The sequence below is a fragment of the Artibeus jamaicensis genome, unplaced genomic scaffold (genome assembly GCF_021234435.1).
Source record: "Artibeus jamaicensis isolate MK-2021 breed Jamaican fruit bat unplaced genomic scaffold, CSHL_Jam_final contig_685, whole genome shotgun sequence".
NCBI lineage: Eukaryota > Metazoa > Chordata > Mammalia > Chiroptera > Phyllostomidae > Artibeus > Artibeus jamaicensis.
In genome coordinates, this window is record NW_026521924.1 from 8102619 (window position 1) to 8126635 (window position 24017).

Genomic DNA, 24017 nt, shown 5'->3' on the forward strand with positions numbered 1-24017 from the left:
ATGTTCAGAAGCATGAAAAGCAGAGAAGCAGACATTAGGGAGGGTACCAAAAAATGGAGAGAATAGAATCCATTGTTAGAGTATTAGTTTCTTGTGGCTGTTGTAACATATTACCATGAATTGTGTGGCTTAAAACAACAGGAATTTATTTCCACAGTTCTGAAGGTCAGAAGTCTGAAATCAAGGTGTTGGCAGGGCCACAGACCCATCAAAGGCTCTTGGGGAGAGCCGGTTCCTCCTCCCTTCCAGCACCTACTGGCTGCCAGCATGCTTTGACTTGGGCCTGCGCCATTCCAGTCTGTGCCTCTGGGGTCACATTGCCCCCTTCTCCCTGTCTGTTTCAAATCTCTCGTTGCCTCATTCTTATAAGGACATATGCTATTACATTTAGGGTCCACTTGAAAAATTCAGGATGCTCTTCTCATTGCAAATCCTTAATTTAATTATATCCTCAAAGGCCCTTTTTCCAAATAAGGTAACATTCAGAAGTCCAGGGAATTAGAATGTGGATATTTTGGGGGGCCACCACTCAGCCCACTATAGTTCTGATAGAAAAATTATATGCTTCCACAGTGACAATTCTTGATGTTGTTGTCCAGCTGCCAACATGAGATGATTTCTAAGAGACGCGGGCCATTGTTATCAAATAACTAAACTCTCTTAGGTTTTACTAAGGACTCAGATTAACCCATGTGGTAAAGTTTTAAACAACTACTTATTATAGTAAAGATCTTTGCTCAGGAAGCCATGTACTGAAAGCAAGATCAAACGTTTCTTTAAACAAGGGAGTCATCTGTGGGGCAGGCTTTCAATCCTCATTCTTCCCTCTCACTTCTCATAATCTTATGATAGTGATTTCTGTAATCTGGATCAAGAGCTACCATGTGCTTTAATCGAAGGAAAAGGAATACAATGCACTACTTTGCACTCAAGTTTATAAAATGTTGGTGGTCATCAAGATCATCATTTAAGATATGGTGCTGCCCACAGGCATGCAAAGAAATTCAAGTTCATAATTTCTGGCTGTTTTTCCTGGTGCTAACTTTCCTCTGACATTCAGGAGACTGGAACTTTTAAATTACATTTCTTTTTTTAAAGTATTATAATGGGTACTTTTCAGGACCCAGTGTTCCACAATTTAAGATCCTATATAACTCTCCATTTCCCTAACTATAAACAACTGTTCTATTTAAATTTTAAGACAACTAAATTTTATTACAGCCAAGAATAGTTTCTTTTTCACTGTTAATAATAGAAACACTTAAGTCTCAGTCCTTACCATCCCTAGGTCAATAAAAATACATATCCATTAAAATGTCATGTACAAATGGCAAATAATATCTACTAGGTGAATTCTTAGGTCTGAACCTGACTTTTAAAACCACTTAAAATTAATTTTTAACTGGAAAATAGGGAAGTATTTGTGAAATTTATTTCTAAAAATTCACTTATCTAAAAATAAATTGACATTTGATTGTTCTTATTTGGGAGCTTAGCTTTCAAAAAAGAGGTACACTATAATAAAAGGAACTAGTGGGATTTTACTCAACATCCCAATATTTAAGGTTATGTGCTGAGATAATTAGTGATGGCCTTTTTCATCCAGTAGGGTCTCATATGATTCAAATATTTTTTTAACAACTACTATAAAGTTTAGTTTCATATATTAGAAAGGGTATTAATCTGATACTTCAAGGAAATGGAGGTAATGGGTTAGTGGTCCTAATTATTTTCTTTATCTTCCTTAATCACTAGTTGGGGAATATTCCTGTTCTACCAAGCATGTATTGGATGGTCCTTAGTTGTGCTTTCTTATCAAAGACACATGCAGAGAATATCACCATTTTAGGAATTATAGGAATAGCCTTCTGACTGGTCTGGTTCCCCTTTCTAATTCACTCTCCATATCACAGAGAGATTCTACCAAGACAGAAATTGAACCACATGTCTTCAGTGCTGGCTTTAGTCCTCTGGATAAAGGACACTATTTATCCTTACTTCTTCCTGCAATGGTCTGCCTATCTGGTCCCATTTTCTTCTTGGGCCTCGTCTCTTTCTAGTGTAACTTTCTATGTTTTTTATTTCTTCCAATGGTCCCCTTGCCACTGGGCAGCCATGCCCGCTGTTCCCTCTGGCAAACCTCCTTCTACAACTTCTACAGTGCCCATTCCTACTTACACACTTGTCATCTGCTGGACCTCATATATACCAGAAATGATGCATAGTAAAGCTGAAACTCTCTTTTATTATTAATGGGCCAGTTCTTGGTCCAGTGAGGACCAAGAAATCAAAGACCACTGATAGTGTAGGTGTTTAAAAGGAGGAGACTTAGAATATATAACGTAGACAATTTGAAGCAAAACAGTTTGGCTTCATGATTTTTTTTCTAACAAAACCACCTATATGGCATTAGATACTCTATGCAGAAAAAAAAAATTCTCACACTTCCAAACTGCTGTTTTACGTTCAGGGATGTCAATAATTTCAAAACCCTTTCAGTAATACAAATTTTTACTCTAAGTATCTTTTTTTGTGGTTTAGAAAAATGGCTTATATATATCCTAAGAAGCACTCTGCTCTCCCCATTCTTTAATATTATATTGAATTAAACAAATTTGGCATGTGTCAGTGAGAAATCTAAACAGCAAAATGGCTGCTTTTTAACACCTTTTTATTACGCAAGTATTGTTCCAATGACTCCTTCCAGATATGTGTCAACATGGCATTCTACAACATGGTATTCTGCATTGAACCAATTAGATATCCTCTAATCAACCCACAAAGTACTCAAAAAACATCTGTTTGCCCAGGGATCTAAACAAAGACAGTACAAACTAAAGTAGACGCACAGGGCTCAAGCTCAGAAATCCTAGAGGTAAAAAGTGTGTTCTTTATATTGTACCATGATGTTGACTCTGGCAGCCAATGAGCAGAACTGACAAGGGAGGTCGGGGACACACACTATCAAGGTGAGGACTTGCATTTATGCCTGAACCAGAGTCATGACCAAGAAAAGCTGGACGGCATTCCTTTCAGTCATAGACTTCACCCAATGACTGACTGACTCCTTTGAAGTCAGTTAGACTTAATGCTAATGCTGAGGAATTAGAGGCTTAAACAAGAAATGTTTCTTGATGACTTTCTTTTCCCCAGAAATAATCCTGTCCATCAACATTATTAAATTGGTTGGCTCTGTTCCCTTAGGTACTTTGTCCTGGCCCAGGTCAATTCATCAGCACAGAAAATATAATCCTGGTATCCTGAGGAAATTCTCAATAGCCTGTGGCGTTTCTGATAGAGAATGACTTAATGACCTTCCTGCCTGTATTTAAGCTTGGCTCAATAAGAGAAGACCTATTCTTATCAGTGAGCCCATTCTCATGTGATGGGGAGAAGTGATAGTAATGAGAGCACACTGACGTTGTGCGGGCTCAGGTCTCACTGACAAAATAATTTCCATTGTCTCAGGCATTCACCTGACAGAGGGTTAAGGAGATAATTGGCATTACTGTCTAGAGGAAAAGTGAATTTTCTTGTTTCATATTGTCAAACCTTTGAGAGAATCTAATTTGCCTTCTGACAATGGGAAGGAGATCGGATTACAGAGAGAACTGACCTTTGTACCGTATCTTTTAAGAATTACTAAAAGACGCTGAGAAAGCTGAGGGTTTGGTGAAGCCCTCTGGATTCACATTAAAGGCTCCCTCTGGCATTTCTGGAGCCTTCCCACCTGTCCCCCATCAAATCCTGAAACACAAGGGTGTCCTAAGCACTCAGAGCATGAGCTCTGGAGACACATTCTCTTCCTCTGATTTTCTTTCCCAAACAACATGGAATAGTCTATTAAAATGATTTCTGACACTGCTATTGTCCCTCCTGTAGCTCAAGGGTTGGCAAACTTCTCTGTAAAGAGCAAGAGAGTAAACATTTCAGACTTTGCAGGCTATAGGGTTTCTGTGACAGCCACTCAATTTGGCTGTTGCCATGAGAAAACAGTCACAGGAAACACATAAAGGAAAGGGAGTGGCTATATTCAGTAAGAATTTATTTAGAGAATTTATTTATCATGTGTCCTGAAATATCATTCTCCTTCTGACTGTTTTAAATCATTTCAAAATGTACAATCATTCGTAGCTCATGGTCTATGCAAAAACGGGCAGCAGCCTGGATGTGATCCCTGCTCTACTTCAGAGCCATTCAGTGGAACTTTCTGTGATGGTGGGAAGTCATATGTTGGCACAATCCAACAATGGCGACAGTAGCTCCAGGAGACTATTGACATTTGGCTAGTGTGATGGAAGAACTCCATTTTTCATTTTATTTACTTTTAATTAGTTCAAATTTGAGCTGCCACCTGTGGCTCTTGGCTACCATGTTAAGCATAATCTTTCACATTTACTTGAAAAAGACATTCCTATCTCTCTCCTACATTAAAAGAAACAAAAAAATAATTCTTCCACTTACTGTTTGAGTGATATAGTTGGTGCTCCTTCTGGGGAGATCAAAGTTGATGTCTTGGTTTTCATTACATCGTGAGCTCTGGTGATTATGTGATAATCTAGTAGCAAGTTGGATACACAAGCCTCATTGTCTCAGTATTATTACTACTTTCTGCCCTGGGGGCTACTTGTAGGTCCTGTGATGCCCTCTTCCACTCCCTGCCATGCCTGAATTCTCCTGATTTTTCAGGCATGCAATAAAATTAACATAAATGAAGCAGAGATACGGCCCATTCAGACTCTACTATCCAATGAAAATAATAGACAGTGACACATCACATAACCGGTGTTTAAACTTGTGCTGTGATGTCTTTGGATTTACCTTGAAAACATTCTTTAGGGAACAGCTAACAAACTGTGCTTGGTGTTTTAACGCTGTTTTCCCAAGGTCCCCTTGTAGAGATATATTTGTATCCGTCTGACATTGATTCATGTAGCCAGATGGCAAAGGACAAAGTTGGATCACGTAATGTGTGACCTACTTACTGGTCCAACAGTTTGTGGTTTAATACTAAATAAAAGTATTGAGCCTTTGAGTTAAAAAAATGCAGTTTGGTTTCTTGGTTATCTTACAGGCAGCATGAATAGTACATGCTGGATGCATTGGTTCCAATAAGCAAGGAGGTAAGTGGGGAAGTGATTCTCAGGCCTGGCAGTAAGATGTGTGGTGGTGTCGCTGCCCCCCCCAGTAAGGGGCTGACAAAAGTCACTAAGAAACAGGAGCGCACATTTAGGCACCTAAGGAATAAGATGTCAATAGTAGACAATTGTGATGGCCTTATGACATGGTCAGAAGTGTCCCAGGGTATTTAAAATGTGTAATTTTCTCATGGCACTTCTGAACTACCTGAAAGAGGTAGCAGAGACTAAGTGAATCCTGAGTAACAAAGCCTGTCTGCCTGGAGCCTGTTCTGTGTTAGAAACAGGGTACAAATCAAAGAGACAATGAATGGAATCAGAGCATCCCATGGAAACAAAGATGTGGTTAGGGCATGTGTCCTCACATCGGGCACAATTGGTTCAAAATGGCCTTAAACATTTCAAATCACATATTAATATTTCAGTATCATAAAAAACTGGGTAAAGGATATTAGTTAATTAGGAAGCGTAATACCATATCAGAAAATATTAAAGGAGGAATTCTGGCCAAGATGGGGCGTAGGTAGAAACCCTTTGCTTCCTCTCACAGGCAAAAAGAGGAGAACGACCAATCTAAAATCAACAAACAACCGGAAGCACCAGAAAATCAAACTGCATGGAACTCCAACAATCAAGGAATTAAAGAAAAAATCAACCAGAACAACCAGATTGGTAAGGTGACCCTGTGGGCCGGGCGACTCAGAAAAACTTCCACAAGGCAGCTGAGGGGCAGGGCTGACCACTCAGCTCAGAGGAGCTACAAGAGAGGAACTCTCTTAAGGGGAAAACTGAGACTCAGAGCTGACTGTGGGCTAAGGCTGGGGTTGCCATGGTGAGAGATACTTTCAGTCTGACACAAGAGTCTGTGGGAAAATGCACTAGAGACCAGCAGGCTAGCTGCACTGTTCCCGATCTGGCCTCCCTCCCAAAGGCAGTGCAGCAAAGAGGGTTGCCTTGCACAGGTGAATAACTAAGGCCCTGCCCCTTATAACTTATCAGGTGTGCCAAGACAAAGAAGTATGGCCCAAGTGAAAGAACATAGAAAAACCTCAGAACTGAGTGATGAGGACTTTGCCAACCTAACTGATGGAGAATTTAAAACCCGGGTAATCAAAATGCTCACAGAACTGATTGAACTTGATCAAAAAATGAAAGGACAAATGAAAAGATACCCAAACTGAAATAAAGCAAAATATTCAGGGAACCAACAGTGAGAAGGAGGAAACCAGGATTTAAAGCAATGATTTGGAACAAAAGGAAGAAATAAACATCCAACTGGATCAAAACGAAGAAATAAGAATTCACAAAAAATGAAGAGAGGCTGAGGATTCTCTGGGACAACCTAATACGTTCCAATATACGAATTATACGGGTGCCAGAAGGAGAAAAACAACAGCAAGGAATCGAAAACTTATTTGAAAAAATAATGAAGAAAAACTTCCCCGATCTGGCGAAGAAAATCCAATTCCAGGAAGTCCAGGAAGCCCAGAGAGTCCCGAAGAACTTGGACCCAAAGAGGAACACACAAAGGCACATCATCAAGTTACCCAAGATTAAAGACAAAGAGAAAATCCCAAGAGCAGCAAGAGGAAAGGAGACAGCTACCTACAAAAGAGTTCCCATAAGGCTATCAGCTGATTTCTCAAAAGAAACCTTACAGGCAAGAAGGGGCTGGAAAGAAGTATTTCAAGTCATGAGAGGCAAGGACCTACATCCAAGATTACTCTACCCAGCAAAGCTTTCATTTAGAATGAAAAGGCAGATAGAAGTGTTTCCCAGATAAGGTCAAGTTAAAGGAGTTCATCATCATCAAGCCCTTACTATATGAAACATTAAAGGGACTTATCTAAGAAAAAAATAAGATAAAAATATAAACAATAAAGTGACAACAAACTCATAACTATCAACAAATGAACCTAAAAGAAAAGAAAAACAATGAAAATAAAAACTAAGCAAACAGCCAGAATAGGAACAGAATCAGAGAAATGGACATCACACAGAGGGATATCAGTGGGGAGGGGGAAGGGAGGAATAGGGGGAAAAGGTACAGGGAAGAAGAAGCATAATTAGTAGGCATAAAATAGATGGGGAAAGAAAAAAATGGTATAGGAAACAGAGGACTCAAAGAACTTTTGTGTACAACCCATGGGCATGAACTAAGATCAGGGGGGGCAATGCTGGGGGGTTGTGGGGCAGGGTGGAAGGGGGATAAAGGAGACAAAATTGGGAAAACTATAATAGCATAATCAATATAAAATACTTTAAAAAAGAAATAAAAACACATGTCTCCAAAAAAAATTAAAGAGAATTCTCTGTTCTCCTGGGTTCATTTCTTAATTTTATTGCAACAGATGAAAGGTAGAAGTATCATTTCATCAGTCAGTCTTGGAATTCAGAGGGTTTCCCCAACTGGGGTTTTCAATGCTATTTCTGAAAGAGTGTTTGAGGAGATGTAGGGCCATTGTTTAAGAAACTGAGCCAGAGACCTATTTTTGCTGTCTTTTAATTTGCTTGCTAGTGGAAACTCTGATGTTGGTGTAATGATTGGTTTTGTGTCTTAAAGCTCTTCTTACTTTTGATATTCTCACCCTTTAATCCCCATGCTGTCTTTAGACATTACTATAAAATGAGTGAAAATAAATGTCCAGAATCTCACCCCTAGTTCTTTGGTAAAATGATCTCCAAATTGCTTAGGTCCTAAATTTACTCTGACCATTTTAGGTCCCTGCTCCTAATTGAAGGCCAACTTATTCTTAGTGTGAGGTTCCTAACTACCTACCAGTTTACTCTGTATCTCTGGCATCGAGCACAATGCCTAACATATAGAGATACTCAATAAATACTTGTTGGATGAATGAATGGCTCTATGAAATTTATTGCTTCCCAAGTTTAAAAAAATCTATCATCTGTTTATCTATCTATCTATCATCTATCTATCTCTATCCATCCTAACTTTCTATTGCCCAAATATTAGGCAAAATGTGTTAATTTATTCCACAAATTTCAACTGAGCATCTGTATGCCAAAAGCTTGGGGCAAAATCGAAAAAGAGATGTGGGTCCTGTGTGGAGGTGAGACAGGCAATAAACAAACAGCCTCATGAATAGGATATCTGAGAGTGAAGAGCCACAAGTAAGTCAGAGGAAGGAGATAGAGCCTGTTCATTGGTCAGAAAGTCTCCACGTGCAGATAGTATTTGAACAGAGAACTGAAGAAAAGGAACCAGTCACAGAGAAATCTGGAGGAATTGTGGCCTAGCAGTGGAAAGCAAAGGCATAGGCTTGTTGGTAGGCTCAGAATAGCGGGAGCATGGTGCACAAGCCGGGGTTGGCAGGCAGGAGAGGACTCAGCGGCCATAGTGAAACCTGCTGAGAAGTAGGACTTGGCTCTGCATCTCCTGATAAGTCTGCAGAGAGTTTGAGCAAGCCAGTGGTTTGATCACAATGAGTTTAGTTTCTGCTTTCTATGTGTGATTATGGTGAATCATTTCAACATAATGAAAAATATTAAAGATGCTGACATATGAAAATACCACATGTGTAAAAATTATGATTAATCCATCAAACATGGCCACTCACTTTCTTCTCCTTTTTAAAAAAATCATGTTTCTTAAATATTGAGTAGATATTAAAAAGGGTGAAATATTCATAAAATGAAGCAATAAACACCCACTGACCAGTTTACAAAACACTAGGCTCCCAGTTCCCACTACGTCTCTCCTTGGTTCCATCTTCTGCCTGATTCCTCAAAGAAAATGTCAGTCTTCATTTTTTGGATTATCATCCCACACTTAAAAAATAATAGTTTGCCTCGACCAGTGTGGCTCAGTTGGTTGGGGGTCATCTGCAACGCTAAAAATGTCCAGTTCTATTCCTGGTCAGGCCACATGCCTGGGTTGAGGTTTGGTGCCCGGCTGGGGCACATATGAGAGGCAACCCATCAATGTTTCTCTCATACATCGGTGTTCCCCTCCTATTTCTCCCTCTGTTCCCCTCTCTCTAAAAACAAACAAACAAACAAACAAACAAACAACTTTAAAAAGTAATAGTTCATTATGCTTGTATTACCAAACACTATATCTACCCACTTTGCAGGCTTTTAAACTTACAGAATTTGAATCCCACTATATGTGATTCTCCTGATGAAATTTATTTATTTTTTAAAATTTATTTACTTGTTGTTCAAGTACAGTTTCCTGTCTTTCCCTCCCATCCCAGCCCACCTTCCTGTGCCCCCCACCTCCCTCCCATTTCCACCCCCCTTAGTTTTGTCCATGTGTCCTTTATACTTGTTCCTGCTGAAATTTAACCCCATGTCGTATTTATTTAGTTCCTTGTAACTTTCTTTTGTATGTACATATTAAAGTTCATTCACTCTACCATTGAAGTATAGCTGAGTTATTTCCTTTTTATTTTTTATTTTTTGCTGGTATAAAGAGTATTGCTATGAACATTTTTGCACAGGTCTCCAGATGCACATATCAAGAATTTCTCTAGGGAGTTTTAACCTTGGCCAGAAATATCTGGTCCTGGGGAACATTTTCAACTTTACTAGATAATGTCAAGTTGTTCTCCAGGGTGTTTATACCAATTCACACTCCCACCAGCAGTTTACAATTGTCCAAGATGCATCATATGGTTCCCAATCACTTGATATAATCAAACATAGAAATTTTGCCATTCTGATGATGTACAATAATGTAACATTATGGTTTAAAGGTGCATTTGCCTGGTTACTAAGGAAGTTGAACCTATTCATGTTATTGACCATTTGTGCTTCTCCATATAAGAACCACCTACTTAAGCTGTTACATAGTTTTCTATTGTTTGTCTTTTTCTTAGTCTGCAGGAATTTTATATATTTTAAAATACTAATTTTTGGTAAGTTATATGTGCAGCAGTTATGTCTTTTCATTTTCTTTAAAGTGTTTTTTGATAAACACGGTATATTTTTAGACCAACTTATTCATATTTCCTTTCGTGTTTTATCCTTTTAAATACTGATAAAGAAACCCTTCTCTTTCCCAAATTCACAAAAGTACTCTACATTAAAGATTTATAATTTTATGCTTCACTTTTAAGTCTTTTAAAAATATTTAATTTATTTATTTTCAGAGAGAGGGAAGGGGAGGGAGAAAGAGAAAGTAAAAAACATCGATGTGAGAGAGAACCATTGATGGGTTGCATCTCGTACAAGCCCCAACTCGGGACCAAACCTACAATTCAGGCATGTGACCTGACAGGAAAACCAACCCAAGACCTTCTGCTTGGTGTAATGATGCCCAACCAACTAAACCGCACTGGGAAGGGCTCACATTTAAGTCTTAGAACACTTGGACTTGATTTTTGTGTATCATGTGAAGTAGAGATCCACTTTAATGTTTTTGTATTGATAACCAATAGTTCTGTCAATATTTATCAAAAAACTTGAGTTTCCCCATTAATTTCTGGAGAAACTTTATTATAAATCAAGTTTCTGCATGTGCATACATTTCTTTATGAACCACCTATTTGTGCCAATGTCCAATTTACCCGTATCCCACCTACATCTTAATTACTATATTTTCATAGTGATTTTTGATATGTGATGTCTTTGTTCTACTTCAGAAATATCTTAGTAATCTGTGGGCTTCTGCTTTTCTACATAAGTTATGGAATCAGCTTGTCAAATTCTACAAATGTTGAGGGTTTTGGCACATAGCATTTAATCTCTAGATCAATTTGGGAGAACTCAATTTTATGCTACTGGCTCTTCTAATTCCTTAGCACTTTATAATAGACCTTCATTGACATTTTTCAATAGAATGTTATCTGTTTGCCCATAATCTTTCATATATGTTGCTAAAGTTTTTATTGTATACAGTATATCTGCTGTGATATTAAAACCTTAAAGATATACTACCTGCCTATTGCTTATTTATAAAGGTGAAGTTAATTTTTATATCTACTTCTTTTTAAAAATTATTTTATTATTCAATCATAGTTGTCTGCATTTTCCCAATTTTTGTATTGATTTCATATTTAGTAAATTTCTTAAGCTCTCCTTTTTTTTAAAAGAGTTTATTTTTCTTTAGAGGGGAAGGAAAGGAGAGAGAGAGAGAAATATCAATGTATGGTTGCCTCTTGTGTGTCCACCACTGGGAATTGGCCTGCAACCCAGGCATGTGCCCTGACTGGGAATCGAACGAAAATCCCTTAGTTCACAGGCCCACGCTCAATCTACACCAGCCAGGGCTGTTAAGCTCTTCTTAATTAAAATAATTAAACTAAAAATCCCTTTGAATATAGATTTATATCATTTGAAAATTATATATTTTTTGCTTAATAGCTAAATGTTATAACTTTTTCTGTTTGTTAGATAAGAGGGAATAAGAGTGGACATCTTTGTCTAATGGGAATTTTTTAACTATAAGGTTTTTTCTTTTTTAAGACTTTACTTATATTTTCTTCTGCCAAGATGGAGGCATAGGTGGATGTGCTGTGCCTTTTCACACAACCAAGTTTAGAGACAACTCAATATTAGCAACAGAAAACACAGCCAGAACACGGAAAATTGAACTTTTCAGAAGTCCATTAACAACAAATTCTTCAGCCTCACCGGTAAGAGGGGTGAAACCAGCGGCTGGTGAAGCGGGGTTGCACAGGAGGACTCGGTCAGACGGACTCAGGCCTGCGGAATCCAGGCACAGGGTTGGACCTAGTGAGCGACCGAGCGAGTGACCAGGTGAGCGACCGCGGAGGAGACAGTGGGGGAGCCGGGCTGCGAGTTGACTGTGGTCGCGCACTTGTGCGCGGGTGGACAGGCAAGGGAGTGGGCAATTGGACCGGGACCCAGGGGGTCCCCGCAGCAAGTGGCAGGGAGAGCGCCGCCATTTCCCTGCTCTGACCCCACCTCGACATACAGCATCATAACCCAGTGACTCTGAGTGGCCTGGTCCAGGTGAATCACCTAAGGAGCTGCTCCTCACAGAGGGGGTCGCCATTTCCCCGCTCTGACCACGCCCCCACATACAGCGTCACAACCCAGTGACCTGGGAGTCCAAGACGCCGCTTCTCACACTTAAAGGGCGCGAACAGACCAAAAATGGCTCAAGAAGATCTCAAAGCCCCAGAGCCTATAAATCTAAGTGATGAAGAAATAGCAAAACTCTCAGACGCACAGTTTAAAACACTGGTCATCAGGATCCTCACAGAACTGGTTGATTATAGCCACAAATTAGACAAATATATGAAGGCGAAACTAATTGAAATGAATGGAATTGCACAGGACACCAATAGCGATGAAAAGGAAACTGGGACTCAAATCAATGGAGTGGACCAGAAGAAAGCAAATAATGGCCAAACAGAAAAGAGTCAAGAAGCAAGAATTCAAAGAAATGAGGAGAGTCTTAGGAACCTCCAGGACATCTTTAAACACTCCAACATCCGAATTATAGGGGTACCAGAAGGGGGGAAAGGCACAGCCACCAGTGGAAAACTTATTTGAACAAATAATAAACGAGAACTTCCCCAATCTGGCAAAGGAAATAGACTTCCAGGAAATCCAGGAAGCTCAGAGAGTACCAAAGAAGTTGGACCCAAGAAGGAACACACCAAGGCACATCATCATTACATTAGCCAAAATTAAAATGAAGGAGAGAATCCTAGAAGCAGCAAGAGCTAAGGGGACAGTCACCTACAAAGGAGTCCCCATCAGACTGTCAGCAGATTTCTCAAAAGAGACCTTACAGGCAAGAAGGGGCTGGAAAGAGGTATTCCAAGTCATGAAATCCAAAGACCTACAACCAAGACTGCTCTATCCAGCAAAACTTTCATTTAGAATGGAAGGACAGATAAGGTGCTTCTCAGATAAGATCAAATTCAAGGAGTTCATCATCACCAAGCCCTTATCATATGAAATGTTAAAGGGACTTATCTAAGAAAACGAAGTTAAAGAAACATGAACAGTGAAAGGACAACAAACTCACAGTTATTAACATCCACACCTAAAACGAAAGCAAACTAAAAGGACAGCTAGATCAGGAGTGGAAACATAGAAATGAAGATCTCAAGGAGGGTTAGCAACAGGGGAGTGGGAGGAGGAGAAGGGGGGAGAAGGTACAGAAAATAAGTAGCATAGACAGTAGATAGAAAATAGATGGGGGGGCAAGAATAGCATGGGAAATATAGAATCTAAAGGACTTGAGACACATGGACATAAACTAAAGGGGGGTAATGGTGGGGATGGGGGGTAGGGTGGAGGGGAATGAAAGGGGGTATAGAACAACTGTAACAGCATAATCAATTAAAAAAAAAGAAAAAAAGACTTTACTTATTTATTTTTATGGAGAGGGGAGGAGAGAGAGAAAGAAAGGGAGAGAAACATTATGTGTGGTTGCCTCTTGCATACCCCAACTAGAGACCTGGCCTGCAACCCAATCACATGCCCTGACTGGGAATCAAACCAGAGACCCTTTGATTGCAGGTAGCTCTCAATCCACTGAGCAACACCAGCCACAGCTAATTATAAGGTTTTCCTTAGAGTTGTTTTTGTTTTGCTATACACAAACAGATAAACAGATGCACAAACATAGGTATATATACTCATTAGCAAAGTTTTTAATTGTGTTGTCCTATCCAAATCTTCTATACCTTGCTGATATTTTTTGATGAATCTATTTTATGTATTGATTAATGAAGAAGTGTGAATATATTCTGTGAGAGGGGTAGATTAAGTATTGTCAATATAAGTATTTTTGCTTTATATATTGTGATAGTACATTATTACATGCACATAGATTTAAAATTGTTATGCCCTCTTTGAGAACTGAACATCATATCATTACATAGCAGCTCTCTTTGTTTTGGCCTTAAAGTCTATTTATTTGATATGAAAATAGCTAAAGCAGAATAACTTTGGTGATTGCATAGCATATTTTTTTCTTTTCCTTTTCTAAATTTTTATGCTTCAGACATACCCTTATTAAGTGGCATGTGGCTGAATTTTGTAATAAGGCAATCTTTGTTATTTACAAATAAAAATTTTTAAATGTGTTTTTAGTTGTCCTACTAATGGATTCATTTTTCATCTTATTTTGTGTCTCATTTTTTTCTTGCTTTCTCTTGGATTACTTTTTCCAGTCTCATATGTTTCCCTTGGAAACATATGAAGTTATATACTCCTTTTATTATTTTAGTAGCACTAAATTATTTCAATATTTTTCCTCCTAGGGTTAATCAATATCTTTACCCTCTTCCTGAGTGACATGAGGACTTAAAACACTTTAATACTAAAAATCTCTTCTTGAATGATATGATATTGTTTTATGTTTTAGTTCTAATTTAACCCCATAAAACATTAGTATTTCATGCAGTTGATGCTCATTTAGCTATATGCACCCATTTATAATTTTCTTTGGTATTTGTTTAGACTTCCTCTGACTAGCATGTAGATTAGTACTTCCTTTAGTGAAGATCTGCTTTCAGTCCTCCCTGCTGCAACATCCACTCCCCTCCATTATCCTCTGTCATTCTGGGCTGAGCTGAAAATGTTTTTATTGCTTTCAGTTGTACATAATACCCTCTCTGGGTATAAAATTCTAGATTGGCAAATACATTCTTTCACTACATTGAAGGTATAATCCCATTATCTTCTTGCTTCTATTGTTATTGCTGAGAAATCCATTTTCTATTTAATTGTCATTTCTCTAAAAGTAATGTCTCTTAAGATATTTGCTTTGTCATTGGTCTTCTGAAATTTCCATATGATGTATCTAGATATGGAATTGTTTAAAACATATCTTACTCGGAATTTCTAACTCCAGACAGTGGTGTCTTTCATCAATTCTAACACATCTCTTCAAATACTCTCCTGTCCTTGGTCTCACTTGCCTCCTCTTCTCTCTCTGTCCCCATGTCCCTTAATCTCTACACCATTTTCCCCCATCTCTCTGATACTCTGCTACATTCTGGGTAATATTATAGAGCTCTTTTTAAAATTTAATAATTCTCTCTGTATGGCTAAAATGAGACACTGAATTTTAAATGTAAGTATATTTTTGTTTATAGAAAATCAATTTCTTTTCAAATATACTTTACCACTTTTTAAAATCAATTTGTCTTTATTCATATTGTCAATCTTGAAAGTACTTGTTTAACATTATGTTTCTTACAATTTCAAAATATTAACTTTTTATCGGGCTTGTTCTGCTGTCTTTTGTTTCTCCTGAATTTTACTCAGAGACATTTTCATAATAGTTGCAATTGCTTTGATGAATTGATATCTCTTGGAACTCTAACTGTAGTAATAGTTTAAAGGCTGGTTTGAATATGTGCTCTTTCATAGACTAACTGATGAATTCTGTCAGGAGCCTAGAGGATTTCCAGGCTGAGAAACATTTACAGTAAATTCTGAGTTTTTTGGATGGTGTGAATTCAGGCTTCAAACTCACATAAAGGACAGCTTGTGATCATAAATTCTCAAGAAGAATTTTTTCTTCCTCTATTCAACAGCAAGTTTTGATATCAACAATTTCTTGGAGTTCCTTGAGAAATAGGTTTATTTTTAGTCATGCATATTGAAGTTTGTGGCCCTTTGCAATCTCAGCTCTATGTAGGGGTCTCTCATTAGACTCCTCACTTTGGCTTTATTTCCTGTTTTCTCACTACCCACACATAAAAAGAATCTAAGATCAAATGTGAACTTGGTAGATACTTCAAGGTGAAAGACAGCTTTACATTTCTGTCTACCTCTCTGGGTACCTGCTTTCACTTCAGCCTTGTCCTTTGAGCATTTCTTCTTTTGTTTCCATTTATTGATGCACTTAACTGTATTTTCAGAGTTACAGAGAATTTTTTATTGGAAACTCAGGTCTCTCCAGTTTGCTTTTTGATGTTTTTGTATCTTAGATCACATCAGCAACAGAATGAGTTTTCATATAGCTGACTAAAACAGGTAACATCAGGGTTGCTTCAGAATCGGTCATTCTACTAAAACCCAGTCAAGTTTGAAGGCCCATTAACAGAGGTGTGATAATATCAAGGAACCATGATGACTCCTCTGAGCCTGAAATTGATACTTTTTTTAAGCTAGAAAGACAAACAAGGCAATTCAAAGAATTAGATTCAGATGAATAGTTAAAGCTTAAAATTTCAAGCAATCTCCCATTTAAAACTAACATAGCAGTGATAGAATCCTTTACTTTAAAATTAAGAAGTTTTTGATCACCCAGATAATATATAAATACATTATTTCCAGAAACACGTGGAAACACACAAAGGGTAAAGAACCTTGTGAGAACCTCCCCAATCCTAACCCCTCCATAAAGTAAACCAATGGTTAAAAACCCCAGAATTTCTTTATTCTTATTTATATTCACATCCATGTATAGAATTTGTTTTGAATTTTAGAAAAATATATAGGTGGCATAGTATTTTGCATGAAAACCATGTTTTTAGAGGTCTACTCTCTTAATAGTCTAGATGTACAATTCTCCATTTGATAATTGTGAAGACTTGGCTTCACTCTTTTCAAACTTCCAGACTTTCTATAGAGAAGCCAGACTCCATTCTGACTTTTGATTTGTGATCCATAACTTTTTCTGTAGAAATTTTTAGGAATTATGCTTTGTTTGTAATGTTCCAAGCTTTTGGCCTTACTGTGGCTCATTTTTCTCCTGTTGCTGGGCTATCAGTCTGGTCCTTCGGCCTGGTATTGAATGCTCTTTGGTTGTGAAAAGATTTCCTATCATGTATCTTTGATATATGATTCTCTCTTTCTGGTGTCCCTCGCAGTTGGAATTCAGTGCTCTGGGCACTTAGCTTTGTCCTTAATTTTTTCTGCAAAATCAGATCCATTTGCCTTCTGCCTTCTAATTATATATTGATATTTTTCTATATACGGTTATCTCCTCTTTCATTCTCATTGACTCTTTTTTTATTTTCTATTATTTTAGGAGAAACCATTTAGATATCACATCAGCAATTTTTCCCACAGAAATTACAAGACTCCTTAAGAATACTCATACACAATTTATATAAATATGTTCTATATTTTATAGTTTCTATGTTTTACATTATATACATATATGTAGATATATCATATGCACATATATTTTATATATTTAGAGATGAACATATGAGAGAGAGAGAGATTACTGCTGTCCATATATAAAATTTAAATTGCATCCAGTGCCTAATGAAATTCTTTTCAGTTCCGTGTTCTCAATCATCTTATAATCAGCAGATAGTTTTTTAATATTCAAATAGTTACAGGTAATTTCTTTCCATTGGTTGCACTGTAATTCTCTAATATGGAATATGTTGGGAGAAGAGGGTGGTTGGGGGTGAGGCTGGGAGAACCAAACAAGAGGGCTGGAGACTCACTGGTCCTACTACTACCGGTAAGTGGATCTCTCTGGCCTCTTTCCACATTTGCTAAGTGAAGGTGTCAGTTTGGCATATTTTAAAACCCTGTTCATCTCTTATTGTCTATATAATTTTTTTAAATTCTCTATTTTAGTTTGTCTGGGTTGGTAATAGCTCTTTTATCCCATGTTTGACAATTATAAATTTGACACGCTCATGGCCCATCAACACATTTGTGTGTGACTAATGCAAACAGCAGACCAAGGCACTAACTAGTCTGAACATGAGATGTCAGAAGTCCAGGGGGGAAATTCTCTAGTGAGTAAGAAAGAATAAATCTGGGAAAATGCCATTCCTGGACACTGAAAGTAATGAGAACAAAACCCTCAGGGTTATGGAATCAATTTGTCAATTAATATGCTTCCCTCCCCCTTTTACTTGTGTATAAATTAATAGAAGCTGAAAACAAAGGAACAGGGAGAGAAGAAGACTGGAACAAATTGATGCAATAGAATGGAAATTACATTTGCCTGCCATGTGCACAACAGAGAAGGAAGGCATGTGATTTGGAATCAAAGGCGACTGAGTTAACATAATGGACAAGGTACTTGAGTAGCTGGTGTGGAGATAGCTGTGCAACAAGACATTGGGGGGTGTGCTTGCTTGGGAATCTGTTTGCCAGTGTCACGGTATAAGGTTGTGCCTAGTAATATCAACATGTGTTTTGCCCCCAAATTAATGGGTTAACAAATTTAAGAGACAGGTAATGTGCATGGTACAAAATTCAAAGAGTACGAAAGTCTATTCAGGGGCCCCCTCCTATGAGATAGGCCAGAAAGCCAGGACAAGTGGAGTAGGGAAACTGAGCCAGAGGGCTGAACAAACCAGCTGAATAATTTACAGCCGGATACAGAAGGTCACCTCCCTAGAGATAATGTCCAGGCCTCAGCTGTATTTCAACTCCAGGCCCAGAAAAAGAGCAAAACCAGGTGGGCAGCACCAGGACCAGCTGCCATGACTAAAAAACCCACTGCCCTGCTACTGACCAATCACTGGAGACCACAACTATGACAGGGCACACCTGGAAAACTGATGAACATCCAGCTGAAACCCTCCCCTGAGACGTCCCCTAAGATTCTCACCTACAAGGGAGAGATAAAAACCCCAAGTAAAGGACCCAGCACATACTCTCCCTCTGAGGAGCAGACCACGCCATTCCCTTCCCCTCTTCTTCCCTCTCTTTTGGCACACATCTCCTAAACTCTAAGGGACCCCAAGAGACCTACAGCCAGGGGAGTAATGGGCAGAGGCAGCTCATTCCATGCTAACCCCGAACCTATTCCCATGGCCCCTTTCCTCTGACTTCCCAGTGAGCTAAAGCAGCCCAGACTAGGCTGTCTTGTTGCTTCTTATTGTTCTTCTTTCTTTAGATTTATTTATTTTTAGAGAGAAGAGAAGGGAAGGGAGAGAGAAAGAGGAGAAAAACACTGGTGTGAGAGAGAAACATCGGTCCATTGCCTCCTGTAAGTGCCCTGAGTGGGACTGAACTGATTCTAGGCATGTGTCCCGAATGGCAGGACACTCAGGCAACTGAGCCACACCAGTCAGGGCTTCCGTTGCTTCCTCTGTGCTAAGCCCTTCCTTGTCTCACTGTCCCCAGCTTTAAGAAACATACCCTCATAATCACCTGGGCTTGTGCTGTAAAACCTTTCCTACATGAAGAACCCGCACACTATAGGCTGGCCCTAAAAAGACCAGCTCAGAGCCAGGTTCCGTCTCTGGTAACATCCATATTGCATTCTAATAATTTTACTAACACTATGCTATTAAGAACCACCACTGGCTTCATATACACATTTTAAGGCAAGTATGTATCATGGATGGGTTGATGGATGGATGGGCAGACAGAGGAATGTAGTGCTACTTTTAAATCCACCACTGTTAGTTTTCACAAAAAACTAACCAATTTTCCATTCTGTTTGATAAGTGAATACTATAATTCCAAGATTAGAAATCTAGGTGATAAAATATTTCTCACTATGTAATCTCTATGTTTTCTAATTAACTTAGCTTTAATTTTTAGAGAGAATGTTGGTAAAGGCCCGGATCCTGGACAAAACAGTGGCAGTGATGGCCACTCTAGTTGTCTTTACCCATCATCTTGGGCTCTTGTAAAATATCACCTACTAGCACCTTTCACATTTTAGTTTGATGGTAAAACTTAAAAATGGAGGAATAGTAGAGATGTAAGTGACTACGTTTAAATGGACCAACATGCCAAAAATATAGTTAGGCACAAAGTTTAAAGGAGAAGAAAAAATTTTCTAAAATGCCCAGCTGAGCCCCAGTTCTGACGGTCATATCAGGGCATAGAGAGGACTTTCAGGTCACATGGACCTTTGTTGACTCTACACGCAGAAGCATACATTTCACCCGTGAAGACTTCTGTAGGCTAAATCTATGGAAATACCGCCAGCAAAGTGCTGTTGACAGCCAGTCCAATTAGTTTATCTGTTGGGAATATTTTATTTTAGAACTGATCTTAACGGAAGCATATCCTGAGCCTTACATATAAAACAGACATTAAAAAAAACCACAAAACAGATTCTGGTGATAGCTCAGCAGAATTGAGCACAAACTTCAGCCATGAAACAGCAAACATTTCTCTTTCTTAAATGTGAGTTTAAAGGCTCTGACAAAGCCTTTGGTAGAAAAATTATAAGAGAAAACAGGAAAAGGCTGGTTCCACTTAAGTGAGTGTGCCTTTTGCTCCCGGTGACCCAACCTTTACAAAACTGTTTGTTATTCATCGCATTACAAACATTTCTCTGTCACAGCAGGTGTTGGGTCAGGAGAGGACACAGTGTCCAGGAAACCTGCAATCAGGTTAGAAAACTCCCTGGTGACCCATTCCTTTTCAATTGACTCTGAGTGGCTGGCAGTGCCTGCCACAGACAGCCCCGAGCCGCCTGCCCCCGAAAGGCTTGTCATTTAAGCCACAGCAGAAACACTTCCCCAAACCACTCTCCCTGGAGGTGTTGGGGCTGCATTTCCAATGACAGAAAGGGAAGTTGTCCTAGCCTTTCAAGCTATTAAAGGAAATAGACTATTTCCTTAAGTTGCTTCAAAATTCCACATCCTCCAGTACTGATTTTAAAAGTTTCTTGCATGAATCACTCTCTTTGGGTAAAGTTCAGTCTTTCAAGGATGTCCTTCCCAGTTTTAGCTGCGCCAAATGGTGGCTGAGTCAATTATGGACCTCAGTGTCCATAACTGGGAGAAGTGAGAGAAGAGAAGATAGTAGGCTAAGCCTTACAAAGCTTCCCTCCATATCCTCACAGGTCTCTGCTATGAAGTGGCTGCTGGCCATTTGGGGTGACTGAATGGCAGCCACTGTTTGAGTGCCTGGTCCGGTCCTCTTGACCAGAGGAAGCTTCTTTGTTTTGTTCTTAGGTTTCCACCAGACCCCTAGCACCTACCACTTCCCGTTCCTATGGTACACAGGCACTTTCCTGTCCTTCTAAGTCTCACATGACACAGGGAGTCATGAGTCCTGTTGAGAAGCTTCCAGATTTTGGCCCGAAGAGTAGAAGCCAGAGAGTTGCACGCAAATCTCACTTCACGCTCTATTCTGTCTCCCCTTCTTCTTCCCACATTTCCTGGGGTTGGCAAAGGGGGCTTCCCTCTTCCTCTATGGCCATATTCCGAGTTCTCTCATTGTTGAATGTATATAGTAAACCTCTAGCCTCTCAGATCTGGCTTATGTGGTAAAAGAAGCAAAAGGAATTTGGAGAAATACCTTCTTCTCTTGAAATATCCATTTTTCAAGATTTCTGCCTCACTAATAAGGATCTTCTCCCTTAGGGAGTCCCAAGCTTTCCTTTCCTGGAGTCGTGACTCAGCCTGCAGGGGCCAGAGAAGGAAGGAGGATAGTTTTAAAAGGAAAAGAAAACATTTCCCTTTATTATGTGCAAAACTGTTTCACTGATGTACAAGACAGAGTGACATCTAATTACTGGATTTAGTAATTACTGCACAAATGTGGAAGCCTTTTAGTTGGTAGATGCTTTAGTGTAGTGGCCACGCAGACTGTGCATTCCTGGGTCAGCTCTGCAGTTCATGATGCATGTTGTGTGAGTATTATTGTTAATGTACTAAATATAAATAGCAAGAGAAAACAGCTTAACGTTTACACAGTGTCTGAGGAAACACTTCATTGTTGATAGTTTATGCTGCACACTCATTAAGATATTGCTCTTCCACTGAACACTGATTCATCACAGAAAAACACAATTCTGCCAACCATTCACAGTGAAAGCCATCTTGCCCTATTCTTCAGTGGCAATCATTTTATATGATAATCTCACGATGACCTAGACAGGAGCGTAAGTAAGAAGTGCTTGTTAATCTCTTCTCAAATGGATTTCTCGTTATTCCCTATGTCCCCCATTACTATCCCAGATTCCGGCTCTCCTTCAAGTCTAAATGTCTGAAGAGCCTATTCCTCGCCTCCTGCTCATTCCACTCTTACCTGGTTCCTACTTCTACCCTCCACTGACACGTCACCAATACCAAGGGCACCAGTGACCTCCTGGACACTGAAGTCAGGTCACTTGACCTCCTGGCCACTTTTCTGCGCCACTCAGTCGCTGTAGATACTATGGGTCACTCCCTTCATATTGGTGATTTTTTTCTTATTGGCTTTTCTGGAATTTCTGGTTTTCCTCCCACCTCACAGGTTGACCCTTTTCTTTTTCAGGCTTCTAATCCTGTATCAGGCCTCTTAAAATGAAGAATTATCTGAAAATAAGTCCTGAGACCCTCCTCTTTTTTCCCTCTATATGCCAACCATTTTATCCATCCTATGCTTAACTTCAATGTAGAGTCATAATTTTCAAAATTTTTGGCGTGTAAGTTATATCTGAAGAAAGAGTAAAAACTTCTAATCATTGAAGTTTTTTTACTTGTAGAAATTTCTCCTTCTAAAATCACTCTCATACCAGCCTCACACAATGCAATGTATTGAAAGGCATCCTAAACCCACAGGGCTTTAGTCAAAGGCAGGATGTGGTGCGGTGTCAACTGGAAGTGAAAGACCAGGGCAGGAAACCGAGTGCCCTGTGACCTTAGACAAGTCTCTCTAACTTCCCGGGTTTCAGATGGTAGAGTCCAGAGACATGATTTAATTGTACTTTTTATTAAAAGTAAAATGTGAATTCTGCCAAATGGCATTTCATTTCTAATGTCCGACCACCTCCTTTACACCTTTGGAAGTGCCATAAAAGGGCACAGTTGGAAAGAAGCGTTTCACGCAGAGAATAAAACTTAATCTGAAAGCTGTTATTTACCCCTGCATTTTTCTATTCCAGTTCATTTATTGTCACTTAAAACTTTTAGTGTTGCCTTAGTATTAGCCGAGGGTAGTATTAGCAGTGAGAGGGATATTATGTTACAGCTGAAGCAATTTTCAGGTAGAAATTGCTGAGTGGGTTAGAAAAATGTTATCCATGCTAGGTTTTGTTTCGGGGGGCGTGTCTTGCCTCTGAAATCTTTTACATGCAGGGCCTGAGAGTTCATAGCAGAGCAAGGCGGCATGGCATCTTTCTTGTGCAGGAAACACGGAATAAAAGGCTGAAAAAAGTTAAAACACCACTTTTCAACAGAAAGCTTTGTTTTGTTTATAAAGGGTGAGATGTTTTCAACTGTGGTAAGCTGTAATAGGAACTCTGCATTAATACTAGGGAAGCCCTATGCTATAAAACAGGAAGGTTCATGCTAATAAATACTTAATAGGTGGCTCTCCCAGGGCAGAAAAGAGCCTCACAGTGTTTGCTGGTTGCTGTGGTGTAAATATCCCCACGATGGCCAATGTCCGCTTGCAGAGTGACCACGTCCCATGAAGGGGGAGGGGGAGGTGCACAGCAGAACTCCGTTCTAGTGGCCACGCAGACACCACGGTTGCAGACTACCGAGAGGCCAGGCAACACAGAAATGTCTTATTAATCAGCAAGGGGTGAGTTTTGGGTATTTGGTACCTTTGTTTTTAATATAATTTGTTTAATAGTGAATTTACATAGTTTACTTTTTAATAAGAGCTGTGTCTAACTGCTGGGTCACAGAATCCCTGAAAGATATTAAAAAATGAGTCCCTGTGAGACAGTATGACCGGCTACTGCTCACCACTGGTTTCTCTTCAAAGAATAAAAAACATTAATGTTAAAATTTGCTTAAGCAATAGTTAATTACATTTGAGTTTTCAAAGGTGAACACTTTGCTGTAGGTGTTTTTATACTTGCTAATTTTCTATAACTCTATGTTATCTATCACCAGGTAAATCAAAAGCAGTGATTAAAATAATCAGATGCAAGATCCATAGATAATAGTTTTCCATAAATTTGTGTAAACTGGTTGTGAGATGTATATAAATCTCCTCATCTAAGAAATTTTTAAAAAGACATTTGATTCTTGAATGACATGGTTTATAGACTGAATTATGTCTCTCAAAATTCATATGTTGAAGACCCTAATCTTACAG

At 39.0% G+C, this 24017-nt stretch overlaps 1 protein-coding gene across 7 annotated transcripts in view; it reads right to left on the reverse strand.

The window, feature by feature from the left end:
- The window catches only part of PLCB1 (phospholipase C beta 1), a 670267-nt gene that overhangs the window by 52576 nt on the left and 593674 nt on the right, over positions 1–24017 (reverse strand). Inside the window, exons 33-34 of one of the 7 annotated variants that reach the window (XR_008392622.1) lie at positions 21282–21385; positions 12882–16204 (exon numbers count right to left, since the gene is read on the reverse strand). The exons of 3 other annotated variants lie outside the window; for them this stretch is intronic. The gene's annotated coding sequence lies outside the window, so the exon portion shown is untranslated. Of the gene's footprint in view, positions 1–4464; positions 4559–12881; positions 16205–17272; positions 21386–24017 lie in introns of those variants that run through there. 3 more of the 7 variants (XR_008392621.1, XM_053671062.1, XM_053671061.1) reach the window with 3 other exon arrangements.